Source organism: Vombatus ursinus, unplaced genomic scaffold (assembly GCF_900497805.2).
Source record: "Vombatus ursinus unplaced genomic scaffold, bare-nosed wombat genome assembly UNPS02005286.1, whole genome shotgun sequence".
In the NCBI taxonomy this organism is placed as follows: Eukaryota; Metazoa; Chordata; class Mammalia; order Diprotodontia; family Vombatidae; genus Vombatus; species Vombatus ursinus.
Window position 1 is genome coordinate 1609262 of NW_020945064.1, and position 27795 is coordinate 1637056.

General features: G+C 44.7%; 1 protein-coding gene across 2 annotated transcripts in view; it reads right to left on the bottom strand.

The window, feature by feature from the left end:
• The window catches only part of ZFHX3 (zinc finger homeobox 3), a 308538-nt gene that overhangs the window by 268772 nt on the left and 11971 nt on the right, over nt 1-27795 (bottom strand). The window lies entirely within an intron of this gene.

Consider the following 27795-nt stretch of genomic DNA (forward strand, 5'->3'; position numbering starts at 1 on the left):
CTCTTCTTCTGTCTCTCTGTCCCGCTCTCTCTCTCCCTCTCGATCTGTCTCTCCTCTTCTCTTTGTCTCTCTCTGCCTGTCTCTCTCTCTCTCCTTTCTCTCTCTTTCCTTTCTCTCTCTCTCCTTTCTCTCTCTCTCCTTTCTCTTTCTCTTCTCTCGCTCCTCTCTCCGTCTGTCTCTCTCGGTCTCTCTCTTTCTCCTTTCTCTTTCTCTCTTTCTCTTCTCTCTTTCTCCCTCTCTCTCTCTCCTCTCTCTCTCTCTTTCTTGTCTGTCTCTGTCTCTCCCCTCCCCTTCCCCTGTATAACAGGAATCTTTTCCCTTTACAACAATACCATAAAAGAATAAAGCATCTTGACATTCAGTAACCCTCTTTCCTCTCTTTGCAACTTCGATGGTCAACAATGAAAAATGCAGATAGAGTCACCCTTAGCCCCAGATGTCCCATTTCCCCTCCACCCCAGAACTTAGAGGACCCCAAAAGAACAGGTCACTTCAACAGTGGCTCAGACTTAAAAGCTGCATGTCTGCTATGGTGCAAGGTAAATGTAAACGTTGTTGGATTTTTTCCCCTCAAATCATTATTTAGTACTTCCCTAAAGAAACGCAAATTAAAACAAAGGAGGGAGGGACTTAGCTACACTAAGCAGGCTGCCCCCCCCCCAAAAAAAAGTAACAAAATTCAACAGGAGCGATGCTGCTGGAAAAGACCGTTATAAGCATTGCTGATTGCAAACAGTTCCTATCCATTTGGGGATCAATTTGGCAACAGATACGACTTTCGAAGGACCTTTGGCCTAAGAACCCCTTCTACTGGGAATCTATCACTGGGATCTATCCTTGGGGGAGGGGAGAATTATCTACAGGAAGCTGTTGATATCAGTCACTATATTTATTAAACACCTTCTGTGTACTGAACACTGTTGGAGGCACTGAAGGAAATACAAAGCTTAAATCAAAAACATCTCCTACTCCACAAGACACGTACACACACACACACACACACACCAGAAACAAATGTCCAAAGGGCCACTAAACATATATCAAAAATAAAGAGCTATGGAATGACGAGGACATCATCAATAGCAAAGAAAGTAGAACCAGACTATACACATCATGACGATACACTGTGATTACATAAAAACAAAAGGTAAGCATATGGAAGGGAAATGGTCTGCCACAGATCAGAAAGGGGAAAAGGGAATTAATATGGAAGGTGTTTTTTTTAAAAAAAAAAATACCTGTAAATAATTGACTGTCATTCTCTATTAGTTTCCTTATTGTGTGATTTAAACATAAATTAAAATGTCTAATATCGCCATTATGGAATCTGTTTCTCCAGAATGTTTACTGATGGTCCAAGAATGAAAATAGCATTTTAAAAGTTTATTCAGATTCTTTTTTCCCCTTTCTATTTTCCCATTCGTCCACTAGTTAGAAAAAAGTAATTGTCCCTCGACCCTTTGGAAGGAGACCAGCCTACTCTTAACAAAAAAGGTTCAAAAGCCTATGTCTCCCTTCCAGGTAGGTGGAAGGATGTAATTGGTGAGGCAGGAGATTAGAAATATCGGCAGCCTCTAAGTAAGACTTTAATTTACTGGCAGATCAATAGTGCCGGGGTTATATTGGCAAAGTGTCTACAACTCTATTGACTCACGCAATTCCTCTTATCAATTTATCAGAAATCTGGAAGTCAGAAGATATTGTTTGAAGGGAAAAAGAAAAAAAAGAGAGAGAGACAGGGCCTAGGCCAGTGAGAAAGCTTAGGATGCCCAATCAGAAACTCAGTGCTAAGTGTTTTCCAGCTAACATATCTACTGCAAAGGAGGCTAATATGATATGATTAAGAGCTAACTTGCTTCCTCGAATGCCACATCCAGCCTTCTCGAGTGCCTTCCACAGAACCACCAGAATGGAGCTGGGCCCACCAGCCAGGAGCAACAGTTCCCCTTAGGTTCAACATGACTTGAGTCTGAAAGACAGTTCTAGTTTCCTACAAGTAATTCCAGGACCAAGCCCCAGTGCATCCGAAGCAGGCATTCATCCTTTTGGCTTTCCTTTTACCAATCCATAAAAAGATTCTTAAAAGTAAAAGGGGTATCTATTCCTGCATCCCAGCACTCCCAGGGGACCATGAAGAATCTATGAGGCTAGCATTACAACAGTCCCAAGGAAGACGCTTTAAAATAACACACTTGGGGGTTCTACCAGCTTTTCCATTCAAAGATCTCAAAGTGTTTCACAGATTCTTGTTTTTGAAAGGGCTTTGACATCCCCCAGGCACCTGGCCTGGGGAATTTTAACACTTCACTGAGCACCAGTTTGTTTACAAACCAGTGGGGGAAGAATTCTGGGAAGGGGCTAAATAGCATTTTCACCAAGTAGCTCTACCAAGTCGAGTTTGGGGCAGGTAGGAGGGCACTGAGGGCTCAGAGCATTCCAGTTATCTGAGGAGGGCTAAAAGAAGAGCAAGTTTGGTTTTATTTGGAAGAGCCCCGATCTGCTTTTGATGATCTTTTTTGGTCCTTGCCTCATACCAACAAATTTCTGCTTAATTGCTGTTTTGCATTTCGTTGAGACATCGAGTAAACAGTACTTAAGTGTTTCCAGACAAAAACAATAACTCACTAATGACTAAGGCACTGCTAATTAAAATGCCCCCGTGATGGCGTGACTGACCTCACAGACACCACAAGGAACCCAATTGCCCTGAACCTCGGGGCCTGTAGGGAGACAGTTCTGGCCCAGAGGGGCCACGCCAAGATGTCAGACTGAGAGCCCAAAGAGTGGGACCACTTGGAGCTCCTGGCCTCTCTCTGGTCTGTGTCAAGCGCCAGCCAATTGGCAGACCTTCCCCAGCCCAAGAAGGGAGACCTGTTTCTTATGGAGAGATGCTCAAAGAAGGCTCTCAGGCTTTAGAAAGGACACATACTATCTACTGGAAAGCAGGTTCTGGGGAATTCTTTGTATGGAGTAGTAACTGAACAGGGCTGAGTGGCACTGAACCACTGACAGGCATTCCTGCTGGCCTCTACACCAAATGGTAGGGCACAGCTTCTTAACCTGATGTCCATGAATTTGACTTGATTTGATTTTAGTAATTTGACAACTGTATTTCAATAGGTAATGGTTTCCTTTGTAATCCTATGTATTTTATGCATTTAAACACATTATTCCAAGAAGGGGGTCTATAAGCTTCATCAGACTGATAAAGGGGTCCAATACACACATGTTCTAGAGCCCCTGTTCTAGAAAGAGGAAAAACCTATCCCTAGGGGGAAATGAGCAGAAAACCAAACAGGGTCCACGTTTACTACTGAGCGTTGGGTGAATAAAAAGCAGACAGGGGCTACTTGCCATTAATTTGGAAGGAAAAAAAAAAGTTCCAAGAACCAAAACTCCTTTGCCAGGTAAATACAGAACAGTCGTGGAAGCCACTGCCAGCCCAAGACAAAAATGGGCCCTGGAGGCCATTTCACAGGCACGAACACAACAAGGCCAGCAGATCCAGGATAAGGCAACGGAGCAAACCCCAACCTCCTTCCTCCAACAACAGCATCAAAACAGAAAGAAGCAGAAGGGCGGAATCCTTCCCTTGCCATTCCTCAGCCCTGGAGGCCACTCAACACACACAAATCACTCTTTAAAGCTACCCAGCACAAACAAAAGGTGGGTGCCCCTCAGACTGTTTTCTGCAGGACTTTATCTTCCTCCTGGCAGGTTAAAGACCAGCTAGTTAGCAACCAGAGGGGGTGGAGAAAGTAATTGAAACCCCAGGGGCCTAATATCCATTTGTATTCACACTCGTACCCTTTAAGGGATATAAAACCGGAGAGGTTGAACTGTTTACATTCACCTAATGCCCCAGTAAACAAATCAAAGCTTACATGGAGGTGTTGGAAGAACTCTGGGTATTCCAGCAAGTTCTCTGGAGAGAGAAAGTGGGCAAATAAGAAAATAAAATCCAGGGGCCACCCTCACCCCGGCCCCTCCCCTTCCCAGGTTCTACTTAAGAAAGAGAGAAAACTGGTCAGCTCTGGAAGCAAACAGATGCCTTCCCCCCCCCCCCCAGTCTCTCTCTCAGTTATTTCACGTGTTAAAACAGTTTAAGGAGAAAGAGTTAGCCTCCTCCTTATTAGGATAGTCAAGAAGCAGCAGGGGGGTGGGGTGGGGACCGAGAAAGAAAGAGGTCAAAGAGTTGGTCCTCAAGGCAGGAGAGGGGAGGTGGAAATGGGGAAAATACGGTAATCTGTCTTTCTTTCTTTTTTTTTTCTTTTTCATCCTTTTCCCTTTAAGACCCAGAAGCTCATAGCTCATTTCAAACCATAGGCTCTAACAAAGTGGAGCCTCCCACTCCCATCAGGGGTAAAGAGGAGAGAAGGGCTGAATTTCCATCTCCATGGAGACAGGCCTTCTTGCCACACAAATGTTACTCCATCCCATGGCTGATTTGCGAATATTAGGTACAAGGAAGGATTACCAACTGAGCTCCTCCAACAGTTTCCATACCATGTGTAGTTGGCTTGGAAGGGAAGAGGAAGGTTATTGGATAAGCATGGTTTGTGGGGATGGAGGGTAGACATGCAAGGGCTGTGGGCAATCTCTCCTAACTTGATGGGGCCTCCTACAGTTAATCAGCAAGAATCAGTAATACTGAGCTAGATATTTCCTCGAATGGCCCCTTGGTGTCGTCCACCCTGATTTCCAGGCCTCCACATCTCCCTAATGCAAGTGCTGTTCCAACTGCTGAAACATTTCCAGAGGAGGAAGGCATCCTCAGTTTGGGGCTATGGCCAAGGGAAGTAGGGCCCAACTTGGTCCAGAGGAAAACGCTTCATTTTGTCCTTTAAAAACATTAACTGCTTCAACTTGGCTGGAGAAAAGGGTCCTGGCTCTCCTTTTAAATGCAGATTTGAACTTTTCACCCAGAGGTCAGCAGCTGCAACACTCCCATCCCCAGCAGAGATCAGGCGCCATGACCCACACTGGTTTCTTTCTTTTTTTTTTTTTCTTCCCTGCTTAGGAGGGAGGCAAGCTCAGGAAGGACATTACAGACCTCCCCCAACCCCTAACTTCTCTCTCTTCTCTTCTCCTCTTCTTCTCTCTCTCTCTCTCTCTCTCCCTCTCCCTCTCTCCCTCTCCCTCTCCCTCTCTCTCCCCCTCTCCTCCCAGCCAATCAGCATGAAGAAAGGCAAATTACCTTGTAGTTATCACCCCCCCCTTACCCCACCAGTCTCTCCAGATCTCCCTCAGAGAGGAAAGGCTATATGAATAAATTGGGGAAAGCAACAGTTAACGAAGATTCTTCTTACCACATTCAACGGAATGATTAGTGTCCAAATACCCAAGTACACCTTTAAAAGGAAAAGCATCCCTCTATTGGACAACTTGAAAAAAACAGCTGCTCCCAGGGTAAAACAGCATCTGAGTGGACAATAATCTGCCATTTTTACTAATACTGCAATTGAAGGGACAGGATTCAGCATCGACAGGCTGGTTCTCTCTCTGCGTAAAGCAGGTTATCTGGCTCTAAGAAACAGTTATTTAATGGACAACAAAATATTAAGAGTTCCTTTTTTTAAATCTTTGCTCTGACTTCCTTTTTCTTATTTCTCATCTTACTGCATCTCTCTCTCTCACTCTCTCTCACACACACACACACACACACACACACACACACACACACACTTCAAAGTACCAATTACCACTAGTTTTTGGATCCAGGGAGCAGAAATAAACACTGTTCTTGGATGTGTTGGGTTTTTTTTAATCATAGAATCAAGAAAGGTAAGAAATCAGTTACTCAAATAAACAATGCTGACCCATGAAGATGAGGCCCTTATAAAAAAGGCCTGCTATCTTCCTAAAGGGCACCCCTCATTTACCAGTCACATCAGCTAGCTCCACAAGAAGGCCAGCCAGCAGCTCTGATACTTGGGGAACATTCCCTGCCCCCTATCCCACCCCCCAAAATGGAGTTCCCTCAAACAAGAGTACATCCATTCTAGAATAAATCTGGATGAATGATAAGTGGAAGCAGTGCAAACCTAAGTCTCATTACTTATAGTGACACTGCCTCCGCCTCCCCACCCCACCCCCAATCCAATAAACATTTATTAAACACTTCAAAAGCTACTAAATTAGGTATTCTCGATGTAAAAATGAACAGCATGGTCCTTGCCTTCAAAATGTATGTTTCAATACTGAGATGCATGAGTCATATACACCAATAACTACATAGAATAATACAAGGATTTTTCAAAGAGATGTAAGAATGTCATGAGAAATTCCAAGGAGATGAATCACTTGTAGCTGGAAGGGGATCAGAGAAGGCAATGTGGCAGACGTGGCAACGGAATGGGGCCTTGACCGTCAACAGGCAACGATGGGTAGGTCAAGAGGGTATGCAGAACAGTGCCTGCTGATGCATAAAGAGACTGTAACCTCTGCCAGTCAGGAAGAGAGCGGGAAGAGTCCGACTGAAGGATAAACCTGCGCCTTCTCTGAGGGAGTGGCCCCAGGAAGTTCTCTGGAGGGTGGAGGCCAAAGACCTTTACTGCTAGAGGCTTCAAAACCCTAGTGAGGACTTCTCTTTGGCTGCACAACCTTGAAGCTTTTCTTTGAGCCTGGCACCTGAATGTCAGTACTTAGGCAAAGGCACCATCCAATTCCATCTAGTTTGCATTAACAGTGGGTACAGTTATCACAGTGCTAAAAGAGAAAAAGAGTGTAGATGGAGAATCTCGTCCATCCCAGCAATGGCAGTGGGAAAAAGAGAAGCAAGGAAACATGGTGGTCTCTCCTAGAGGCCCTGCGCTAGAATGAGACCAAGGCAGGCCTGAACTGGGAGGATGAGGGGAAGGGAATTCAAGGAAAGGGAGTTACTTCTGGTCTCCCCCTTTCCCCATTTTGTTCTTGCCTGTTAATGATGCTGTTCCTTACATAATGCCTGTGAGTCTTACTGCTTACAAGACGTAACAGGAAAGCAAGGAGCAGGGCCTTAACCAAGACACAAGCTGTCATTTGATGTTCCTGGAGACTGGAACCCTAGCTAGGGGCTAAGCTGTCATGGAGTTATTACTGAGAGGTCCACTGGTCTGGGGCAGCTGGGGGAGCTGAGATCCTGCAGAATATGGAGGAGATAACAGTAGCCACGGGAGTGGAAAATATTGCCAATGGAAAGACTGTAGAGAAAGAAAAGAAGACGACAAATATCAGGTCACGGGAGAAAAGAAGAAAGACGAACTATGCAAGAAGGTTGGAGGGGCAGTCAGACGGATAGAAATGCCACTGATGGTCAAGATCATCTCATGTGGACTCCCTCAAGGAAGAAGAGGGTATAAGACAAAGGAACTGGTCAGCAAAACCAAAAGGTCAAGGAGGATGCCTGAGAAAAGGCCATTAGATTGGGTAATTAGATCACTGGCGACCTTTGAGCTTTTTCAGTAAAGTGGCAGGTACCAAGGCAAATTGTAGGGCATTGAAAAAGGAGGAGGGGGTGAAGAAGCAGCAGCTATTCTCTTGAGAATGAAAAGGAGGAGAGTACAAGTAGCACAACAGCTGGGGGGGGGGGCCCTGAGATTTCAGAGCCGAAGAAATGTGGGAGGTTTAGGGATGGTTTGGATTTTTACTCCTTTGAAAGAGAAGCTCCCCTTCAAGCTCCACTCCAATGTGAAGTGGCTCCCCGGTCCCAAAGGCTTGCCAGCAGAGCACAGACTCAGGTCCTCCAACATGGCGGAAGGTTCTAAGCACTGCCCTGGTGATGGAAGACCTCCGTGGGCCATCCCAGAGCTAGCCTCAGGAAGGCTGGAGGAGACCGTGCCCAGGGTGAACACGAGACCACAGGCTACGTCAGCATGCTCCTCAGCAGAAGGGAAGGATTCAAAGAGGAAAGTCAGGGAGGGGATGGACGTGCGAAAGGCCCACCTCATCTTCTGAGCTCAGAGACAAGGAGGAAAGGATAAGCTGCGGCTACTCCCATCTGAGGGAGGGCGTGAACCTCCCTTAGGTAAAGTGGAAGGCAGATCATTTGCTAAGAGATAGGGGAGGAGGTCAAATTCAGGATCAAGGACGATGTGATGGGAATTCCACTAGAGATGAATAAGGGGGACTGCCATGAGGAAGGACGGGCTCCACTGGCCTAGACAGCATAACATCATAGCAGACCCAGCCGGGCCAGTTTCGTGAACAATTTCATGGAGCAATTCCTACAAGAGGAGATTTGGGTTTCTGACCCATACCGAGACTACCCAATTTGATTACCCACTTCATTCACCAGGTACAGCCAGGAATTACCTTGGCTACCACCAAAAATCAAATGCATCCTTACAGGATGAATGCAGATTTGGCACATGGCTGAGGATATTCAGAATGATGAGATGCAGTCTTTGAGGGCAATTACAAGGGCGGCGTTTCGAACAGCCAGAGCCATGACAGCATCACCATTAGAAGTAGATAACTTCCCCAAGGTGCACGTTTTGAAGGGGACAGGGCTGAGATGCAGAAGTTTGTGTTTGTAGGTTTCTTTATCTCTTCTCTCCGAAGGCTAAATTACTGGCCAACTTCTCATGTCCAATTCCCCAACAGTTACTCTCCACTGAGAAAACTGTCTCCGACTATACCCCTGATCCCTTCTAATTGAAAGCCCCTGGTCACAAGGGATGGGTGATTCAGCACAAATCCATCACCATTACTGAAACCACTGAAGGAGTTCTTTGGACTTTGTATCAGTGGCCTCATCATCTCCTACAAAGGACAAAGCACATCATTACTGTCACACTCACACTCGGGTCCCTCCAGCAAGTTGTCTTCCAACACAGAATTCAGCAAGAGAAGAGAAGTTTTTGTATATGATTAAGACGGCTCTCTTGGTTCAGGTCTCTTGCGCCCCCAACTTGGCAAAACTGCCTACAGTCATTATTTCAACTGCCTGCAGTTATTATTTCAAAACGTTCAGACTCCCATTCGACACTACCAATTTCAACATCTTCACATCCAAATAGGATTCTTCACTTATGGACTGGTAATTTAGTAAAGGAAAGTACAAGTATGTGCGATCTTGTTCTAGACAATTTGGGAAGCTCAGTAAAACAGAGGAAACCTTTCTGCAGATACAACTAATTGCTTCTCTGGGCCTAAGGGTTGGCTTCTCTTAAAAAAAAAATTTACATATATGTGTGTGTATATATGTATGTATATATGTGTAAACTAACTCTATAAACTTTCTATTAACTATTATATGTGTGTACATATGTATGTACACATACATATATAATAGTTAATATAAAGTTAATTATTTTAATACAAAAATTAGTATCACTCACAAGTTAACTAAAGTTTGTCTAAAATCTCTGCTTGATTTTTTGCTGTCAAGAGTTGTTTGTTTGCTTCCCTTTAATTGCCCTTCCCATAAAGTGCATCAGTAGGAATATGGTAAAAACAAACACAACATGTTAAACTGGAATGGGAGAAAGAAGGAAGGGAAGCTTAAGAGTCCTTGTTCTCTTAGAAACCCTTCAGCCTAGCAATAGGTATGGCATAAGGGTGATTTCTGGCAGGCAGAAGAAAGTGGCCTGTTTCTTTATGTAAATGACCTTTCTAGCCATCTCCCCGAAGAAGAAAAGCTGCCCAGATGTGGAAGGCCCATCCCGGGTCACACAATTACAGCCATCTGCATTCCTCCTGAAGCAGGATTAGCCCTGGAATGTGCTTTGCAGCTTTGTGGGGGAAAGGAGTTAAAGAAGAAAAGAATGGCGAGAAGGGGGGAATGGGGGATATTTCTCCTTGTGTCTTTCCAGCCAACACTCTATGATACACTTCCACTTCCATGAGAATCAGAAAATGGAAATAACTCCTGCTCTAACTTTCTAAAGAGGGTAAGGTTGAAAGGGGGAGGAAGGGAGAAAGTGGGAGTGGAGGAGGAAGAGGAGGAGGAGGAGGAGGAGGGGCCAGGACAGGGGAGAAAACCTAGTGCATTAGGGGAACTGCCTGTCCTGCTTTGATCCCTTCAGTCGCTATGAGAAACCAACTTTTCTCCTTGGGTTAATCAAAACCAAATTACTCAGGAATGTGGCAGGACAGGTCTGAGCTTCCAGGTCCTTTGTCTTTGAGAAATTGAAATAAAAAAAAAATGAAGAGGGGTGTGGAGTGTGTGTCTAGGTAAAGCAAAAGGTCAAGAAAGGTAGCCCCAGCTAACTCCCCCTACCAAAAAACAAACACACCAACACAGGCCATCGAAGAGAGCAAAATAAAACCTTTGAAAACTGCCAGGTCTAAAGGCAGTGAAAACCCATTTATCCTTCTTGCTAGATAATGACAAGGCCAAGAGAAGTTATACTTTCACAAAAGGGGTGAAAAATAAAACTTCAATGTACAGAACAGCCCAAAATTAAGACTAGTATTCTGTAAACTCTACATCTGCAAATAATGAGATAAAGGGCTCTCCTATACCCAGCACTTAGCCCTCTCTTTCTAATCTAAAATTTTAATGCCGACCAAAAGTGCCTTAGTGTGGGACTATGCCAAGTCAAAACTTGTGACTGTATTTTTAAATGCAAGATCATTCCTACAGCACTTTCCAGGTGGGAGGGACAGAGTTTAAATGGTTTTATGAAAAAAGCATCACCATTAGAGGTTGATTGAAATTTTTTTTAAATTTGTAATCCTCCCTACAAGTTCCACTAAACTAGACCACTGATAGACTCCACTGCTCTAAAAAAAAAAAGGCTTAAGAATTTATAACTCAAAATTGTCTTGCTTACTGAGCACATCCAATGTGATTCCAGGACCACAAAGCAGTTTCAGTGGAGGAAAGGCAACAGGTAGAGTCAGGCATCAGAAAATGAAAAGGGCCTTGAGATCTACTATCCAAGATACACAGGGAATTAACATAAATATGTAAGTCTTGAGAGTCATTCCCAAATGGATATATTGTCAAAGAATTCAAAAAGTTCTCTAAAATAGGAGGAAGCAACCTTCATAGAAACAGTTTTCCAAATGACTAGTAAAAGAAATGCAAATCAAAACAATTCTATGGTTTCACCTCATAGCCAGCAAATTGGCAAAGTTGACATCAGATGGAAATGCTCAACACCGGAAAGACTGAAAGAAGACCAGAACATCCATGCAACTGTGGTCAAGGTGTGAATTGGTCTGACCATTCTGGGGAACAATCTGAAATTTACGCTATGACGAGAACTAAAAAACGTCCCTATCCTTTGGTCTAGATGGAGTTCCCACTGCTAGGCACACACCCCCAAAGAGGTCAGAGGCAGGCAGAAAAGTCCCATCCACACCAAAATATTCATGGCAGCAATTTCTTGGGGATAGCAAAAAACTGGAAAACAAAGCAGGTATCTGCTGGTGGTGGCTGTACTTGAACGAAACGCAGTATTGCTACACTTTAATGAATGAAGAATATGAACAATTCAGGAAGCAGGGGAAGACTTATATGAACTGATGCACACTGTAGAAAGCAGAACCAGGAAAACAACATACTGTAAATGACTACACCCGTAAATGGAAAGAACAAAAAAAAGAGACTGAGCACAGGGTAATTACAATGACCACGTCTGGCCCCAGAAAAGAGTTCAGAAAAAACAATTCCTTCCCTTCTTTGCAGAAGAGGGGCTGAGGGTGATGAACGCTGTATATGCTGTCAGACGTGTTTGGTGCACTGGTTGGTTTTGCTGAATTATTTTTTTATTCTTTCTTCTGAAAACTTTTATCATAAGCATCACAAAATTTTAGATCTGGAAAGAACTTCAGGGATGTACCATCTAGTCCCACCTCACCCCCTCATTCTACAGATGGGAAAACTTGAGGCCTGGAAAAGTCATATGACCTGTCTAAGGTCACACAGGTATGAATTATCAGAGGCAAGATTTGAACTCCAGAGCCTCTGCTCCTTCCACTGTGCCATACTGCCTTGAGGAGGGGTGGGAGATGGAGGAATGTGTTCAGATGTTAAGGTGACATTAAAAACAAAAGAAATCAATAAAAATAAGATCGTTAAAATTCCAATTCAAACACTTACTAAGTGCCTACTACATCCAAAACATTGAGATAGGTTTCAGGAGGCCTCCAGAGATCCAGTCCAGCCTCCTCATTTGCCTTCATGATCCTGTACAAGTCAACTTTCTCATTCATACCTGAAGCAGCAGAGCTAGGATGTAGGCCCAGGTCTTCCCATGACAAACCCCCAAGCTCTCTTTCTTCCTTCTTCCTGACCCTACATGCCAAGGGAGGTGTCTAGTCCTATCTTGTCTACCTTGCCTATGACCCTTCCCCTCTACTCCTCCCATATGGGGCAGTCATCCTAGTTCAGGCCTTCATCTCCTCTCATCTAGACTATTTAAAAGGCTCCTTCGCCAGTGTCCCTGGCCCTAGATCTTCCCCCTCCCCAACTCCACATCACCCTCGCTCCTGACGTCTGGCCCCTGCCTACCTGTGGAGTCTCAGTCTCGTCACACTCAAACCTCATCCTCTCCCAGCTCCCTTCACATAAACTCCTGGCCAGCCTGGACTCTTCCCCATCCATTGGTCTTGCTGGCCTTACCCACCTCCATATCTTAGCTCATGCTGTATCTTCCTGGCCCAGAATGGCGCATCTTTCTGTTCAAGCTTTCCTTTCCCTTCAAGGCCCAGCTTAGCTGCCATAAATTTGAGGAGAACTCCAAAATTTGGTTAGCCTGAATTTCTTTAACCCACAATTCCACTCTCCCCTGAGATTACAAATCCTATGCTATAAAAAGATCACAAGACAGACAGACAGACAGACAGACAGGCACACACACACACACACACACACACACACACACACACACACACACACTACCTGTTTGCCATAATTTATTATGGGCCCTTGGTCTATCTAGGAGGTTGCTTTAAATGCAACTTTTAAAATATTGGACAGCTTATCTGCAGACAGTCAAACACACACACACACACACACACACACACACCCGTCACCACCCTTAGATCTCTGACATTAGCATTCCTTTTAAACTTCTTAAAACAAGGTCATCCCAGCAGTCCCTTCCCCTCTTTCCGGTCACAGCTGTGGACTTTCACCCCCTTCTCCCAACAAAAGGGACCTTGTACATAAAATTAACCTGAACTGTTGGTCTACTGCAAACTTGTGTGTGTTGAGAGAGAGGACAGAGAGCCCTTGGAATATTTACTCTCCCCCTTCCTGCACCAAGTGTGTAGGAGAACTATCTCCCTCCCACACAAGAGGCAGAAGGGTGGAAGCTGGAGCAGAGATTAGAAGCTGTTAGGAGCTCAGCCTCTGCTATAGGACCACAGCTGTGCATCTAGGGCCCTACCTTCCCAAGAATAAAAACAAAGACTTGAAAAAGAAAAGCAAAGAAAGACAGTAAAAAAACTGTTCTCACTGACTCCGTAACAGTGAGAAGGAAAAAAAAAGTTGCCTTTAGGGCAGGAGGAGGGAGGAGCAAAGGAAGTAGGCACTTTTTAAGGGAGAAACAGATTATCTCATGTGAAAGCATTTAGTTGTGAGATTGGGAATCCTAAATTCTGAGCTGAAATTTGTACATACTGCACAGAACTATCTGTGCTAAGGAAAATACAAGGCCAATCTTCCTTCCCCCAGCCCTTGCCTCCTTCCCCTCTACTAAACAACCCACCAACACAAAATATTTAAATAATCATCTTGCTAATGTTCTAACAAAAAGGTTTCCATCATATTTTTTGCTTCTGAAGGGAGTGGAAAAAGGGCGGGGGGATGAAAGGCCGCTCCTTTTACTGAAAGGGTCAGTGGACAATTCAGAAAAAAAAATTCCCAATTCCTGGGTAGCACATCATGTGAAAGCTGTTCAAAAACTGAGGCTCTGCCACAAGCACAGGAAGTGATGACAGCAATTGTTCCAGCTGAGTCATCCATGTAAGGTTTACCTTGGGTCACACTATGAAAAATCGCTCCTTGTAAAAATCAGAAATCAAGAGCTGCTCTGGCAAAATTGGTCTCGACATCAGAAGAACTGGCTTTGTCTGACAAGTAAGTGCCGAGGCCCTGGCCCCGGGTGCTTAAACGATCCTCGAGAGAGTCAGCTTGCTCTCTGCTTCCCCCCCCCCCCCCGGCCCCCAGCCCCCCCGTGCACTCAATCACCACCCTCCCTCACTCAGGAGGTTCACGCCACTGCCTACATCCCCCTGCCCTGGTCCCCATTGTGGCCGTGCTCTTGGCTTGCTGCCATGGTGGAAAACATACCCCATGCCAACACCTACCAAGGACTGAGGATGAGAGAGGATGAGAGAGACAGAGACAGAGAGACAGAGACAGAGAGAGCTCTAGGCACTTCAGCCAGGATGGGTGGTTCTCTTCTCCACCTTCCTACTACCTTTACTAATGACCCTCCCCATCCTCATTCAAATCAACTTAATCAAATGGTCCTCCCCCTGTTCTTTAGCTAGTCACCTCCTACTCCTTGAAGCCCAGGGATTCAGAATCAGTTTCCAGGGCAAACTTTCCCCTGCTACTAGGAAACAGTAATCATCATCTTTACTACTACTACTACTACTACTACTACTACTACTACTACTACTACTATTGTTCCTCTTTCTCCATCTCCTCCTCCAATTCCCCTCCACCCCCACGCTACCCCAGATCTCTTCCTCTTCTATCTTCTTGAACTCAGAGAAGCTTGCCTTTCTTCCCATGGAGTCTTAGCCCTGGTCACCTTCTTCACTGCCACGACAATCCAATACAAGCAAGATGAAGACCAAGGAGTCACTCCTTACTTGCCCTGGCCTTTCCAGGTCCTCCTCCTTCCGAGGCCTTTACTCCCCAACTGTCTTCCTTTGGCCAGCTTATCCCAGCCAAGCCCTTGATGCTACACCCACTGACTTCTGGGTTGCCCTCCTTGCTTTCTCCAGGACTTCAATACCCAGCTCCTAATCCTCCTCTCTGCTCAAACACCATCCCTTAAAGTTAGGGACTTCCACAGTCACTGATGTCCTTCCAAATATTATTTAGCTCATCAACCTCCACTCCCATGACCTAGTCTCTTACTCAGTAGCCAGAAAGGTGCTCACCCCGATGACCTTGCCATCCTCTGAACTAAAACACCTCCATGACCTTGCGCCTGTTGAAACTTCCTTCTACGATCCTCTCCTTCTGCCTCACGTCTCCTAAGTCTATTTTTAGCCTTTTTCCAAGCCTCCAGATGCCGCTCTGAGCCCATTTCCATCCCACCAAAGTCTTGACCCTACAACCACCCAGTTCAACTATGAATAGTCCTCTACTCTTGTTCTCACCACTATCGAGGCCTTGACAATCCTCAACCCTATGTTCTGGCATTCTTTCCATTTGACCTTCTTTGTTATTACTCTCATGCTACTGAATGAAATCACGAAAACACAGCGACTGGATCCTCTACAAATTGACAGTGTCTAATCTCAGCCGGACTCTCACTGCTGTACAGCAATCTTTTTGGACTTCCCTGCCCCCTCCCTTCCACCCCCAAGGTGCTCCAGACCTACTCTGATAGGAAGCTGTCCAAATTCCTACTTTTCTGAGGAAAAATCAACCATGTAAACTCCTTCCCTCTCCTGCCCCCCTCCCCACCCCCCAGCTCTTGCACACTCCAGCCCATAGTCCTTCTACATGGTCACCCATCTTCTCCTTTGTGCCAGTCTCTGGATCTCTAAGCTTTTTAATCCTTCCCCCTTTGTCAACATCAATCTCTCCCTGAGGAATTCTTCCTTATCCACTTTCTATCAACATCTCAGGTCTCCCTTCACCTTTAAGAAAACAACCACCACCACAACAACCCTTCACAAGACCCTGCCATCTCCTCAGGCTATCACACCACAATGGCTCTCCTTTGCACTGACAAACTCTGAGAGTCACCTTCACCTGGTGCCTCAACTTCCTCCCCATCCGCTCATTACTCAGTCCACCATTACTCCACTAACACTGCTCTCTTAAAAGATTTTCAATTCTCCACACTGCTAATCCAACGGTCTTTTCTCATCCCTCAGGCTCTCTGACCTCTGTAGCTTCCAACACCATGGAAATACTCTTCTCTCCTGCAAACCCACCCCCTTCCTTGGCTTCCGAGACACTATTCTCTCCTGGCTCTCCTTCTATCTGTCAACCTGACTGATCCTCGGATGGATCATCCTTCATCTCCTGCTCCCTAAATGAGGGGCCCCCCAAAATCCTGCTCAAGGCCCTCTTCTTTCTATTGATGCAAGAATCATAGATTTAGGGGCAGCTAGGTGGTGCAATAGATAAAGCTCTGGCCTTAGTCAGGAGGACCTGAGTCCAAATCCAGCCTCAGACAATTGACACTTACTAGCTGTGTGACCTTGGGCAAGTCACTTAACCCCCATTGCCTAAGCAAAGCAAAAAAAAAAAAAAAAAAACCCATAGATTTAGACACAGCAGGGGCCTGAAAGACCATCTAGTTCAGTCTCATCTTTTTCCAGGTGGGGAGGCTAAGATCCACTTGATCACTAAGGTGACGGGTTGTTGTTATTCAGTCATGTCCAACTCTTCATGACCCCCTGGACCAGAGCAAGCCAATGATGTCCAAGGGTTTTTGTTTTTGTTTTTTGGGGGGGGGGGCATGGATACTGGAGTGGTTTGTCATTTCCTCCCCCAGTGGATTAAGGTAAACAGAAGTTAAGTGACTTGCCCAGGGTCACACAGCTACTAAATATTTGAGGCTGGATTTGAATTCAAGTCTTTCTAACTCCAGACCCAGGATCTAGCTGCCTCAAGGTGACAGTAGGTGACAAAAACCCACATTCAAACCCAAGTGGTTGGACTCCAAACCTAACCACTCTTTCCACTGAACTATGCTGTCTTAGTTGATTCTAATCTGCTCCTGAGGGGTTCAACTATCTCAATATATATAATGCCTCAATCTATGCATAGAGGCAGCTATGTGGCACAGTGCACAGAGTGCCAGGCCTGGAGTCAGGAAGACTCATCTTCCTGAGTTCAAATCTGGCCTCAGACACTTCCTAGCTGTGTGACCCTGGGCAAGTCATTTAAGCCTGTTTGCTTCAGTTTCCTCATCTGTAAAATGAGCTGGAGAAGCAAATGGCAAACCACTCCAGTATCTTTGCCAAGAAAACCCCAAATGGAGTCACAAAGAGTAGGAAATGAAAATGACTGAACAATAATCTATGTATCTTTTCTGAATCCTATCCCTGCCCCTCCATCTTGCCTATGGGATAACTCTACCTGGAAGTCCCATCAGCATCTCAAAATCACCATGTCCAAAATGAACTCATCTTCCTCCTAAATATGCCCCTCTTCCAAACCGACCTGGTTCTACTAAGGGTACCATGATTCTCCAAATCCCACAGGATCCTAACCTCAGAAGTGGCTCAGACTCTACCTTCTCCTTCACTCCCCACATCTAGCCATTGGCCTAGTCAGTTCTACCTTTAACACTGGGGGAAGACAATGTGTCATTTCAGAGTCAGAGGACCTGGGTTCTAATGTCAGCTGTTAATTATACTTGAATACATACACTGACTGTGTCATTTCACCCTCCAGTGCCTCAATTTCCTCATCTATAAAATGAGGGGGTTGGCCCAGATGACCTCTAAGGTTCCTTCCAGCTCTAAATCCATGATGCTAGGACTTCCCATCAGTCTCCTCTCCACTCACATAGCTACCTCCCTAATTCAGACCCTCATCACCCCTCTTCTGGACCATGACCGCCTGGCTTCTCTCTCCAGTCTCTCCTCCCTCCAACCTGTCCTCCACAAGCTGCTAAAATGATCAAAGTGACCGGTCCACATTGGTCTCAATCTCACTCAAACTTTCTGTGACTCCATCAGGTGAACTCCACAGTCTGGCTCCAACCTGCTTTATTTCACGTTATCCCCCTTCATAAAGTCTATGTTTTTAATCCAACTGGCCTACCAGCTGTTTCCGGAACTTAACATTCTATCGTGTCTTTTGCACAAATTCCGTCCCCCATGCCTGTTAGCCACACTCCCTCTATATCCCTCTGTTTCTCAGAACCCTTATCTACCTTCATGGATCAACTCAAATGCCACCTCTTCTAGGAAGTCTTCCCTGACACCCCCAGTTCTTAGCTTCATGCTCAGCCTCTTCTTAAATTACCCTTCTGTTTACAAATACTTGTATAAACATGGTATTCCCCTCAGTTGAATATAAAATCCTTGATGACAGAGGGGCAATTTGGGGGGAGGGGGTTGGCTTTTGTATCCAAGTATCTAGCATAATGCCTTGAACATAGTATGCCCACAAAAAATTCAATGAACTGAAAATGAAAAAGACACCTACTAACTATACAACTCTGGGAAAATCACCTCATAGCTCTTAATACTTCATTTTCTAATCTGTAAAATGGCCACACTGTCATTTGCACTGCTTACCTCACCAAACTATGGAGAGAAAAGTGTTCTGTAAACCTTAAAGCTCTGTAAGAAAGTGTACCATGAAATGACTCCATTAACAACTAGAAATGATACAGTTTGTGAAGTATGCCTATGAACCAAATGCCTCATATATAGCTCCTATATACTGCTTTACATTCCACACATTGACTTGCTCCCAATAATCCCACAGGGCCAGTAGCAGAAATATTTTCATTGCCATGTTAGGGAGGTAGGTCCTGTGCTGGTCTCTCAGGGATAGGACTCAAACCCAAATCTTTCATTTGCACTCTGCTTCTGGAACTCGGGCTAACAAGAGACGTCAGAGATCACCTAATCCAAACCTCATTTTTACAAAGGATGAAAGTGAAGCCTTGGATGAGAGAAGTGACTTGCAAAGATCACAAATCTGATTAGTGGATCTGCCACGAAAGCATTTTGTTCTATCGAGTATTGCTTTAAACAGGTGCATGCTTTGGGGCTTGGAAGTAGTTTGTGGCCTGTTGTGGTGGTGGTTTTTATCATGTAAAGATTTTGCTGTAAATGTTATTGACAAAGCCAGTTTGCATGGATATTCTCAAAGTAACCATAAAGTCTTGCGACTACAGGGACAGTCATCCAGTCAACAAACATGTACTAAGTACTCACTGTGTGCCAGGCACTGGTGGTATACCCACCTACCTAACTCTCGGGGCTGCTGGGCGAATCCAATGAGAATGTACGGAATGTATGAAAATTGTTCTTCCAAAATGATTCTTCTCGGCCCTAATTACCCTCATCCAGCCTATGGTGCTTGTAGGCCCACTGAAAAGATTCCTGGGAATGTTGGGTGAAACTACAGGGGCAGAGGGGAGAATGGGGAAAAGGGAGGGGAAGAAGGGCTTTGAAAACTTTTGCTTTTTACTGATTCCATGGTTTTCCACGTCCACTTTAAAAGTTGTGGGGAATGGAGAGAAAGGGGAAAACTCTGCTCTCTTCACCTTTTCCAGTTAATCGATGGCCAAGTTTCAGCACAAAGTACGTCTGTACAGCCGTGTTTTAAAACTAAGGGAAAATGGAATTTAAAGTGACTGGCTGGGAAGGCCTCAAGGGCAGCTCAGGTGCAACATGAGTATGACCTGTCTGTCTGTAACCTGACTCCTCTAATCAAGGCCTCAAATTGAAAAAGGCAAGGCTCAGAGTTGCTCTTTTTTTTTTCTTGCCCAACCCAGAGAGAAAGGCCTCGATTGCTCGCTCCCCTCCTCTGCTATGTGCCCTGGCACAGGCAAAGGCTAGAAGTCCCGGAGGTGGGGATCTGCGCCGCCTCCCCCCCCCCACCCCCCATGGGGATCGAAGGATGGCAAAGAACAGAGCAAAGACAGGCACTGGGCGGGCCGAGGGACAAGAGCCCCTTCTAAGGCCGGCAGGGAGGCAAAGGCTGAGGGGGTGGGGGGGGAGGCACATTATAATTAACTCAGCAAGTTGATAGTATTTGCATATAAATGCCGACACAAATCACTACAAACAAGCTAGGACAAGCCAGGCCTATTAGCATATACAAGGCAGCCTTCCCTGGCCCCTTTGGGTGGGTCAAGAAGCTGCTCACTTCGGAAGGCCGCCCACCAATACCCTTGGTGGGCTGGAGACTGGGAGGCGGGGGGATGATGGGGTACACGGAAATGGATCTGTTTCAAACTCTTTCACCAGCGATTCCAATGGCACGATCCCGACAAGCTGGCTTTCCTCCCAGCTCACTGGGGAAAGCGGAACAACAGTTCAGATTTTCTTTTAAAGGTACAGGGTAGAAAGGGCAGTGGAGCCAGAAGGAGCAACTGTGGAGGTGAGAAAGGCAGAGAAAAGCCCCCCTCAGCCATCCGAAGCGAAGAAGAAGAAGGAGAAGAAGACAGGACTATTAGGGACCCACGCTGCCGCTGAAAGACAGCTCCGACGAGCCCAAGTGAGCAGTGGCGGGATCTATCAGGTGAGAACCGCCCTCTGCAACACAGACCGCAGAGGCAGGCTGCAAATCAAAGGAACCGTCCCAGACTAGCGTTCCGGCTTCCCACTGCCTAGTCCCTCCCACATCTACACATTCTGGGGCAAGCCCATAGGAGCTGCATCACCAGGCTGCAAGGACCCCTCCCACTATCTAGTGTTTCTGCACTGTCTCCAGACTTTCCTCCACGATCCTGTTAGCTCTTTATTTTGTCCTGGCAGAGAATATATTCTAACCCAGGAGTTCTTAATCTGGGGTCTACAAATTGCTTTCCCCCAAGTGTCTACGGAGAGATACCCTTCTTCCCTCCCTCCCCATCCCCATGCCCTACATTTAAGATAGTGAAATATTTTACATAGAAATACAGAAGCCCAACGGCACCCCTCACATGTTTTGCAGATACTCAGGTACAGTTGGTGAAACACTTCACTTAAAGGCACTTGACAGGATTCACTTGTCCCTAGGAGCCAACTGAGAACCTCACAGAGACAAGGAGACAAGGTTTTAAAGCAGGTTTTATTTAAGTACTGACCTCTGGTTGATAATACAGTCAGACACACACCCCAGCCCCTTAACAGTGAGTGCATCCAAGTGTTGTCCTGCAGCCTTAAGGATAATGCAGATGTTCTACGAGCAAGTCAGGCTGCTTCAAAGAAAGAAAAAACCACCCCAGCATGCTGAGGGTACATTAAGAAGCAAGGCCCTTAGCCAAAGAGCATTTTAGAAAGTGGAACCTGAGACAGTGGAAGGAGAGAGGGTTGGGTTTGGTTTTTTTTTTTTAAGCAGTTAAGGAAAAATGTTTTTTAAAATGTTGCTGAAAGGGCAACATAGCCCTTCTCTGGAATGCTTGTACCAGACAAAGTATTAGGAAGAGTGAGATTGAGGACAGGCTGCTCAGGCCTCTTGGACTTACACAAAGTGAGGAAGTACTCTGGAAGCCAGTCTAGGTCTAAGTAGGCACATATGCTCATTGATTGTTTATGAATTCATACCAAAAGAAATGAAGAAAAACTAAAAAAAAAACTTCCTTTTCCAAAAAGCTTAAGTACACAGACTCTCTAAATAAAGTAATGCAGAGGACCCAAAACCAAATGCTAAACAAGGCTTCTATCTTTTACTAAGTGAGCCTATCAATCCAGTTATTCCCATTCAACAGATTCAGGAGGGAAGCTATACAGCCTGCCTCTGGCTTCGATCTGATGTTACTAAAATAAAAATAAGACAAATATAAAGAGATGAACACACACGCACATACACACAAAATGGCACCCAAAATTCAAAGTCTTCATCAGAAACCTTGCTGGTATACTGAGAGCCTCAGGAAAAAAGTATTTTCCTACTTTCAGGTTACCTATTGGTCTCTATTCGTACTCACAGAAGCCCCAAAATATCACATACCTTGGAAGATGTGCAGAAATCTGGTCTTCCTTCCCCATCAATTTTACACCCTCACCCCAAATTTCTAAGTTTTCCTTCAAAACTCTCCTATGGTGTATATAAGAGGTCAAAGTGGCCATTAACCTTTGCCTACAAAAAGTCAGAAGAAGAAAAGTAAAGGGGACGGCAGATTTCACTATCAGAATCACCAGGTTTGTGGCAGAAACACTTTCAGGAGAGGGTGAAAGCAGCAGATAAAAATGCCACCATCCAATATTTTAATGAGCCTATTCTCTTAGCTCTAGTCATTTCCCTTCGTGACAGAAGATAACCCCCAAACTGCAGCTTCCCCCATCTCCCTATTCTCCAGGAGACATTTAAAAATTAAAGGCAAGATAATAGTTCAAGAAAGCCACTAAGGCCATTATAGAAATAGTTTCCTACCCTAAGTAAGATAGAACAGAAGTAGGGAAACATCACTGGCTTATACTAAATTGGCCACAAGGACTTTTATAGCCTGTTTTTGTCAGAGGCCCAGGCATAGGGGAGGAAAAAGAGGCCAGGGTCCCCTCCCATCTTTGCAAGTTGCCTTAATAACTGCATGATTGAGGAGCTAATGGAGTGGGGCAGAGAAGGTGAGGCACACAGATCTTGGAGGCAACCCACCTGTTAATACCCAAACCCAAAGAATGAGCAACTCCACGAAGAGATGCTCGAGAGACAAAAGGATAGGGAAGGCCTCTCTGGAGAGGCTCACATCAAACTCTCCCTTCATTAATCCCCGTTTATACCACTGCATGGTGACCGTCCCTGGGGAAAGGAGAGGAGTACATAAAAGGCAGACACTTCCTAGAATCCTCAACTAGTCAGTTGCATGAATTCAAGGACAAACTGAAGGTATTTTGCTAAGGGATTCTCCCTCCTCCCCCCAAGCTGAAACAAAACTAGCACCAGTTTCCTTAGGGGGACCTTGCTGCCACAGAACGGGGTCCTAGACCTCCTCTATCACATTCTCATGCCTCCAAAAACAGCAAGAGATTTCAGGGAGGTTGTTTTTAAATGACAAGAAAGAGGCAGAGATAACCTGTGAAGATTTTACAAAGGATAGGAAAAATATCCACAAAAAGGTCATCGCAATGCTTAATTATTACCGAAATATTTCTAAGCCCAGCCCATGCCCCGAGTTGATTATACGTTTTGTGGAATTCGCTATTGTAGACTCATTGTAACACACCTTTTTTTTTTTTTAACCCCCTCAATCCCTGTCCACCAGATGGTCACCGGCTATACTAAAGAACAAAACAATTTAACCACATTCGGTTCCTTGTATTCCTATCAAGAGCTTTTGAAAGCTAATAACAAGTGACTCTGTTGTGGAGAGCACTGAGGATTGCAAAGTGTTTAACATACATTGTCTCACTTGATCCACAAACCTGGGAGCAGTTACAATAGTGGAACCTCTATGTGAAGTGGTGCCTGCCACTGTGTGTTTGGCAAAGTAACAAACAATCTCATCTGGTCTCAGTTACAGTTGCAAATTGTAACCTCCTGGGGTTGGACTAGGTGACCTCAAGGGTCTCTTTCAGTCCCTAAAACCTAGAATCCTACTCCAGGTATTGTACTAATAAACCTGGATCTCTGTCTCCACACCTAGGATGACTGCCCAGGGTTACTGACTGCTTATCAATTTCAGTGGCCCAAGAAGATAAGCTCTTGCCCGCTATGGGCACCCAAATAAAATACATGATCCATTGAGTCTGGCTCCTGTAAGACGTCTGCCTTTGATCTCCATGCCTGGATTTGCTGGAAGGAAACTAGGAGACCAACTCTTTCCATCCAGTAAGCATTTAGTAAGTGCCAGCTATGTGCTCGGCCCTGAAAAGACAAACAGATAGATAGATAGATAGATAGATGGATGGATGGATGGATGGATGGATGGATGGATGGATGGATATAGATATCTACAGATAGATATAGATACAAAGATATAGATAGATAGATAGATAGATACCTGAAATGGTCCCTGCCCTCAAGATGGGGGAAACAATATGTGCACAAAGATAAGTAAATATAAATACAAAATGATTTGCGAGTGAAGTAAGCATCACAACCCACTGGGAGGCCACCAGGGGAAAAAGAATTGATGTAGGAAGTAGCAGCTAATTGGACCTTATCCCTTAGGACCTGGGGGTACCAGTCCCGGGTTATAAGGTAATATTGCAAATGCGATTGTTAACAATAACAATTATCAAACTGTAGGTAAAATCACTGGGATACGAGAAAACACCTACATTTAAAAAAAATTATTAATGGGCCCTCATCCCTCACATGTACTTTAAGCCAGTCTTCAAAATTAAAACAGAAGTCAGAAGGTTTAATAGGGATTGGACAAGTTTAAAGGGAAGTAATGTTAACATCAGCTAAAAATACAAATTTCTTGAGGCCACTGATGTTCAATTCCACTCAAACATTTAATTTATTAAGCCCTACCATATGCAAAATGGATAAGAAGATATCATACCTGCCCTAAAGAAATGTACAGGCTAGTAGGGGGATGATACATACATAGATAACTATAAAATGAACACAAGCACACTAGAGAATTATAAAACGAAAGTGCTTTGTGATGGGGAGGGGGGAGGGGAGAGAGGAAGGATGTTACTGACTGGTGGGAAGAATGTGGGAAGATTTCATGGAGGACTCCGAGGGCATGGGCAGGAATTCAGCAGGTAAAAAGAGGGAGGGAGGACGCTCTAGGCATAGGAAGCACTGAGATGGGAAAGGACAAGAAGTGTTTGAGGGACTGAGGAGTCCAGGCCCAAAGCAAAAAAGAAAAGGAGAGGATGGGCTGTCCCCAGATTGTGGATGACCTTGAATGGAAGACGGGAGAGTTTCAATTGTATTTAATAGACCTTACAGTCAACTAAGGTTGTTGATACTGGGCTGTAACACAATCCAATCTATGCATAAGGAAGATGCTCGACACCAAATACATAGTATAATATCATACTAGCTCAAGTTTCTTCAAGCCAACTGCCCCCCACCTCTTTTCTCCAAGACTTGTTCTAAACTCAGAAAACTGAACCTTGCTAGACATTTGGCTCACTAACTAAAAAGATGCTCCCCCTGCCCAAAACAACATGAGCAATTCCATAGGCTTTTCGAAAATCTCACACGGTCACTTTGACATTTTTCAGCCACTGAAATTCTGCAAGAAAAGGAGTTTCTCAGGCAAGGGAATGCTTCAGTGTCAAGTGTACTTTCAGGTGTTCACAAGCCCAAAAGCTGAGCAGACATTCTGCCCTGCCCCCCCCCCAACTACCACAACAAAAACAGAGCATGATTAGGGTGAAACTAGGGGCCAGAGCACCCTAAGAAAAAGGGTGGTACCATCTAGAAGATCCCAAGCTGAAACTGAAACACCAGAAGGTAACTAACTTCCCAGCACTTCGCAGACCCTTGTTCTAATGAACTGGGAACTGGGGAGTCTTTGTTCCCACCTTATGTGGTCTAGGCCTACTATTAGCATTCAAAATGGTCAAGATGAAAAGTGAAATTTCTAACTAGCTCCTGGCCACTGGACGTCCAAGGAAGGCAGTGAAATTGGTAGATCGAAGGCCACATGTCATTAAGAGGCAATAGTGGAGAAGAACTTCAAAGGGTGTTGGGTACTACTCTGTAAGTTCCTTGAGGCCAAGGTCTGGCCTATTTATCTTCCTGTCTCAGGGCTCAGCATCAGGCACAACAGGGCCCTGCAAACTCTCTATGTTGAATCATAAAACAACTCAACTTCACTAATCAAACAGATGATGAGTGGAACCTCTATTTTATTATTATATCGCCCTCCTGTGATATTTTAGCATTCATTTGAATTAACTAATGCAAAGGGAGGAGGAGGGTCGGAGAAAATGAATACTTCAGGGTCTCATTTCTTTGAAACTCCAGAAGTTTAGACACTAGTGTGAACATGACAAATATTTTCTTACCCATTCTCACCATAAAAATATCCTCAGGGTAATTCAGAAATAAATGGCGGCTTTCTCAAGCGCAAGTTGCACCATTTAAAAAAAATGCATATTCTAAAAGTGAGTTAAAATATCCATATATATTTATATATAACATATTTTATATATTTATTTAGAATAAAAGCAGATTTCAAGGTGCTTTCAATTCCTCTTGATTCCAAAAGAGCTGATTAAGTTTAGAAATGCTTACTTCTTCCTTTGTAACCCACTGTTACTTAAGGCTAGTGATATAATTAGAGAGAAGCGTAAAGTGTGGACCTAGTCCATTTGAGGACTGATACTTTTGTCAAGCAAGCTAAAGGAGTGAGACTAAAATATGTTTCTATCTCCCCCCAAAACCAACCACAAGTCTTTGTGCATGTGTGTATGCATATATGCATATATACATATGTGTGTACATACATATATACAATGTATATAAAACTTAAAAAGAAGAGGAGGGGGAACCATAAACAAACCGGTTGTTGGTTGAACGAATGGATGCAAAGACTACTTAGCCCTGTTATTTAGGGAGAAATGACTTTTAAGAATTCCTAGCGCACCATCTCAAAGTGTGCTGTGAGGGACTCACTCCTAAATAAAACAAGCACATATGTAGACTTTCATACACATCCATCCTTTAAAAATCTGGGACACTTAAAAATAACAAGACACATTTTTCACCCACCAGTCCCAAGCTTTCACTGGGATAACAAGGTCAATTCACTCTCTGAGTTACTACCACAAAGAATTCCAGGTTGCCTCAGAGGTCATTCTATCTCCAAACACTTTAGAAGGCCACATTTTGCTATCAGATAGTCTTTGCTGCTGCATACATGGTTCCATCATCTCCACGCTAAACTACTGGAACTCCTGCCTTGGAGGGTTTCCCTTGAACCTTATCCAGAAACCACAGCAGTTAAAAGAACATGAGAGTTTGACACCTTCTGAATTCAAGAATGAAGGGGCCCCAGAGACCAACTCTACAGCTCGCACCTGCTGCCTGATGGCAAAAAAACAGTTATATGTCTTGGTGAGCAGTAAAGTAGACAGGATTTGCATAATCACTTGCATCCAAGGATCTCAAAACACTAAGGAAAAAATGAGCCCCCAGCACTCATTTTGGGGTTTTATCTACCCAGTTCAGTGGTCCCTCCTTGGGGGACCCAAGTCTGAATCCCAGGTGTGGCCCACCCTCCCTAGGGCCACCTTCTGGGGCTTCCTACTGAGTATTCGAGGCCAGCTAAAGGAAACAATGGCAGCTTCCCTCCATTTTTTGGATGTGTCTTCTCAGTGGTTTAAGACAGAGAAGGCTCTATTTTCAGAAGAAAGCTTTCTTCTGATCAGCACACAATGACCATTTGCTTTGATACTGCTCTAACAGAAGTTAAGACATCTTTAGATAGAAAAAAATATCATGGGTTTTTTGTTTGTTTGTTTTTGGCTGTCGTTTGTCTGAGACACAGAGATCTTTGATTTCACAGACATGGGGAACTCCCAGTGCAGAGATCTTCTCCACCCTCTGGAAACCTCTCTACAACTTAGAGCTTTGGAACATTAAGGACTGCCAAGCCACCAAAAGTTAAGCGACTTGCCTGTGGGTCACATATCGGAGCCAGGATTAGAACTCAAATCCTCCTATCTCTGAGGCTGGCCCCATGCCACAATACTGTTTTTACCAACTAACAATATTACTCTGGCCTCTCCATAGTTTGAAGGCTTCCCTCTCTAATTACACTGAAACACACCTTAACCTAGTTTGGGGTTACCCAGTGACTTCTCCTTTGTACTGAAGTGTGCCGCTGGGTTCAGATGAAAGAACCCTAACCTCCCAATACCACCAGGGTTGTAGCATTATGAGCATTTAAAACCCATATCCCACACCCAAAAGTTTCCTGCTCCCCGCTCCCTTGGCCTGACTGAGTTCAAAAACGATAAATACCAGTGTGGCCCAACTGGAATCTAGTGGGGTCTCTCAAGATGACTTGCCCTTCCCCCATCTACCAGGAGAATGGTAAAGGAAGCCAAAGCTGGGAGCACCTGCCTTCAGTTACTGAA